The following is a 5000-nucleotide window of genomic DNA, read 5'->3' as shown; positions in this document are numbered from 1 at the left end:
CGGAGGAACTGCGGCGGATCGCTGGCTGGCATCGTTTATGGTTAGAACTAGGGCGGTATCTGATCGCCTTCGAACCTCTAACTTTCGTTCTTGATTAATGAAAACATACTTGGCAAATGCTTTCGCTTCTGTTCGTCTTGCGACGATCCAAGAATTTCACCTCTAACGTCGCAATACGAATGCCCCCGCCTGTCCCTATTAATCATTACCTCGGGTTCCGAAAACCAACAAAATAGAACCGAGGTCCTATTCCATTATTCCATGCACACAGTATTCAGGCGGGCTTGCCTGCTTTAAGCACTCTAATTTGTTCAAAGTAAACGTGCCGGCCCACCGAGACACTCAATAAAGAGCACCCTGGTAGGATTTCAACGGGGTCCGCCTCGGGACGCACGAGCACGCACGAGGCGGTCGCACGCCTTCGGCTCGCCCCACCGGCAGGACGTCCCACGATACATGCCAGTTAAACACCGACGGGCGGTGAACCAACAGCGTGGGACACAAATCCAACTACGAGCTTTTTAACCGCAACAACTTTAATATACGCTATTGGAGCTGGAATTACCGCGGCTGCTGGCACCAGACTTGCCCTCCAATAGATACTCGTTAAAGGATTTAAAGTGTACTCATTCCGATTACGGGGCCTCGGATGAGTCCCGTATCGTTATTTTTCGTCACTACCTCCCCGTGCCGGGAGTGGGTAATTTGCGCGCCTGCTGCCTTCCTTGGATGTGGTAGCCGTTTCTCAGGCTCCCTCTCCGGAATCGAACCCTGATTCCCCGTTACCCGTTACAACCATGGTAGGCGCAGAACCTACCATCGACAGTTGATAAGGCAGACATTTGAAAGATGCGTCGCCGGTACGAGGACCGTGCGATCAGCCCAAAGTTATTCAGAGTCACCAAGGCAAACGGACCGGACGAGCCGACCGATTGGTTTTGATCTAATAAAAGCGTCCCTTCCATCTCTGGTCGGGACTCTGTTTGCATGTATTAGCTCTAGAATTACCACAGTTATCCAAGTAACGTGGGTACGATCTAAGGAACCATAACTGATTTAATGAGCCATTCGCGGTTTCACCTTAATGCGGCTTGTACTGAGACATGCATGGCTTAATCTTTGAGACAAGCATATGACTACTGGCAGGATCAACCAGGGAGCTGCGTCAACTAGAGCTGAGCAGCCGGCCGCCCGGGAGTGTGTCCCGGGGGCCCGCGCGAACACGCAAGCGTCCGCTCAATCATTCTGCAAACAGGAGGAGGCTGAGCTCCCCTGCACAATACACCTCGAAACCCTCTCAGGTCCCGGCGGCGCGCAGCGCCGTCCCAAGTACTTGGTCGGGTTCGAGAGAGGCGCAATCGCCCGGAGTTAGGCGAGTAGACGCTTTCGGTGCGACCACCCGTGCTCCCAACTGAGCTTGCCGCTGCCGACAGAGGCCCGGGAGCGTGCTGTCGTGGCATTGCCGGCGGGAGACAACACGCGCCACCTACGGTGACCGGCAGCTCCAACGCCAGCGCCACAGAAGGACAAAAGCCCCACTTGGGTGCCGAAGCGAACTCTCCCAGCACAGCGCACGCGCCAACACATCCGCACAGCTGCGATACAAACCACCAGCGAGAACCGCTGGGGCGACCGAGCAGCAGACGGCGTCGCGGCGCCGAGCGCCGGGCGGCGGCGCATCCTCAACGCACACAGTCCTCAATCGGACCAGCACACTGAAGATGTCCACCGCGCTTCGCACCGGGCCCGCGAGGACCTACTTTGGCCGCACGGCGCCGCGCGCAGGGTGCGCCGGCGCGCAGCTGCGACGCCTGCCGCGTCCGTCGGCCGGCGCGCCTGCCACTGGCCGCCCCCACCAGCCGGCTGTAGCGCGTGCGCCCACGCACCGCGCGGCCAGCACGCCGGGAGGCGCCCCCTCACCGGCCGGGGACGGTCCCACCCAGCCACCGCCGCGTATCGCTTCACACCCAGATGCCGTTCAGTTTCGTCGGCATGGTGGGTATCGCTGGAACAACCGGTTAGTACCTCAACCTACCGTCGCCATCACCGATTCACCCCTAGCGAGAACAACCGCACCACAACGGGTTACCATTTGTTCATTTGCGTAACTTCACCAGAAAACGTATGCGTCCATCGCCATTTGCAACTTCCACGATTATTGCATGCCTGTGTCAGGTGTCACACCACACTACGTCTGCCCACATACACGCAACAAAATGTGCACGCCTAGACAATACGTGGAAGGTGGCCCCCGTACGTATGCGATGTCCATTGCTCGAACGACTGTCAACCGGCCTCTGTAGCATGTCGCAGATATGGAACGCGGTGCACCATGCTATCACGGTGTGTGAGGAGAGACGACTAGGTCCGAATACATCAACAGACAGCTCATGCTGATCGCCATCCACGGCGTCCGTTCCTCCCACACGTCTCTATGGCGTACCACACTGCAATCCAGCTGTCATAGGGAGACGACACGTAGCTGCGTGCACAATATTTGCACTGTATGGTCCGCCGTTTTTGGGCGCAGTCGTTGTACGGTCACACATGTGCCACGATGTATCATTCAGTACATAAGGACGAATGTGCAGTACAGATTGTGGTTTACGCGTACGACATCAGCGGACAGTTGACACAGGCCGCACCACAACGTAGCCTGAGTACGTCGCATGCGAAGGGCATTGAACATGCAAACTTCTCACCAACCAGCTTGCGAAGGCAGGGGGCAAGGTGGGGACGTGGGGAGGTGTGGGGGGGGGGGGGGCGCGGCATGTACGTCCTGCTGCCATCCACATTACAGTGTACAGCAGGAGCATGTGGAAAGTCAGCAAGACTTGCAAGGTGTTTAACATGAAGCGATACACAGGGGAGCGGGCAGTGCGAGTAGCGAACTATATTGCGAGGGTTGCGGGTGGGCAACACTACACTAGTTGAACGAGTCGTATAACAATTACAGAGCAGGTTTAGGCGACAACGTGGGTTACGTTAGCGGACAACGTGGGTTACGTTAGCGGACAACGTGGGTTACGTTAGCGGACAACGTGGGTTACGTTAGCGGACAACGTGGGTTACGTTAGCGGACAACGTGGGTTACGTTAGCGGACAACGTGGGTTACGTTAGCGGACAACGTGGGTTACGTTAGCGGACAACGTGGGTTACGTTAAGGCACAACGTGGGTTACGTTAAGGCACAACATGGGTTAGGTTAAGGCACAACATGGGTTAGGTTAAGGCACAACGTGGGTTAGGTTAAGGCACAACATGGGTTAGGTTAAGGCACAACATGGGTTAGGTTAAGGCACAACATGGGTTAGGTTAAGGCACAACATGGGTTAGGTTAAGGCACAACATGGGTTAGGTTAAGGCACAACATGGGTTAGGTTAAGGCACAACATGGGTTAGGTTAAGGCACAACATGGGTTAGGTTAAGGCACAACATGGGTTAGGTTAAGGCACAACATGGGTTAGGTTAAGGCACAACATGGGTTAGGTTAAGGTACAACATGGGTTAGGTTAAGGTACAACATGGGTTAGGTTAAGGTACAACGTGGGTTAGGTTAAGGTACAACGTGGGTTAGGTTAAGGTACAACATAGGTTAGGTTAAGGTACAACATAGGTTAGGTTAAGGTACAACATAGGTTAGGTTAAGGTACAACATAGGTTAGGTTAAGGTACAACATAGGTTAGGTTAAGGTACAACATAGGTTAGGTTAAGGTACAACATAGGTTAGGTTAAGGTACAACATAGGTTAGGTTAAGGTACAACATAGGTTAGGTTAAGGTACAACATAGGTTAGGTTCGGTTACACGTTGTTGTAAGGAAAGGTGTAGGGGGGGGGGGGGCGGGGGCGGCAGGTTCGTTGATAGTGATTATAGTAAGTGAATGCTTGTGACATGATCAGATTTGTCACGTCAGGATGCACCTTTGGCTTATTAGAGGCGGCGCTCCAATTCTATGCTTGTGTCACACCTGTGTCTTTGAGTCATGTCATTGTTTGTGCGCTGTGACAGGAGGTACTATTGTGATGTTGGGTGCACCGTTGTATAGGACATGTGTGGGTGTTGGTGCCTTATCTGCGCAATGGTGGATGTCGAAAGGGTGGGATATTCTATTTTCCGCATGGACCTCCTGGTCTGGTTGTGATAGTGTGGATTGTGTAATGTGGCGGAGAGGATGCACTGGATGTTGTTCCATGCTGGTGCTTACGTATTGTATGTGCGCCTGTTAGAAGCAGAGAGTGGTGCGTGATCAGAGTGTCTGGCTGACGTGTGGTTCCCATTGTGGGCAGACTCTTTCAGCATGTATACGGACAGTTGTATATATTTTCTGTAGTTTGATGGCTCTGCATTGATTACTAATCAGCGCCGTGTGTACGGGTAATCTGGTTCCAGTCCAAAATGTTCCATCTGTGTACATTAGTGACAAAGACTCCCCCCATGCAGTGGGGCTCGGTCTGTTATAACTCTTCCGCGTAATATATTTGCGCCACGTTTTTGCGACTGCGAGTGCGAGTGCGAGTGCGAGTGCAACGCGCATGGGGACCGACATGCTGATGGCTCGGTATCGGACGCCGTACAGTGAGCAACGCGATCGCGTCTCTCGCTCGTAAGTGGTACAGGTCGCGGCTCATGTATACGGACAGCGGGAATGTCGCATATTGGAAATAACTCTTCATGAAACGCAAGTTATAGGGGTGGATTGCACTTTACGAGTGCGGGAAACGTCCGCCGTTCATCCGCTGGAGGTGCGAGTTTGGCGGTTGGGGTGGTCCACGAACGGGTGCGGGTAGAGTCATTGCCGGTCCACGGCTTCGTGCGGCAGAGCCACTGGAGAATGGGTGCTATGGTCGACAGAGGCTGCAGGCTTTGTGGGTGGCGTCGAAAGGCGGGCACTGTGGCGCCATCGCTGTCTTAATCGGCTTGGCGTCGCATAGATGGCGGTATCGTCGTTGGAGGAGGTCATGTTGCGGGAGACCTACAGATGGCGGTATGTTTTGTG

The 5000-nt window shown here is 54.1% G+C and overlaps 1 non-coding gene across 1 annotated transcript in view; it reads right to left on the bottom strand.

Moving 5' to 3' along the window:
• The window catches only part of LOC124772876, a 1909-nt gene extending 750 nt beyond the window's left edge, over positions 1 to 1159 (bottom strand). The window contains exon 1 of the ribosomal RNA XR_007014332.1: positions 1 to 1159. This exon is cut by the window's left edge and continues 750 nt beyond it. This is a non-coding gene — a ribosomal RNA (small subunit ribosomal RNA).
• Positions 1160 to 5000: the final 3841 nt, after the last annotated feature.

The sequence above is a fragment of the Schistocerca piceifrons genome, unplaced genomic scaffold (assembly GCF_021461385.2).
Source record: "Schistocerca piceifrons isolate TAMUIC-IGC-003096 unplaced genomic scaffold, iqSchPice1.1 HiC_scaffold_943, whole genome shotgun sequence".
NCBI classification, from domain to species: Eukaryota; Metazoa; Arthropoda; class Insecta; order Orthoptera; family Acrididae; genus Schistocerca; species Schistocerca piceifrons.
Note: the sequence above shows the minus strand (reverse complement) of the source record. Positions and strands in the feature narration are given on the sequence as shown.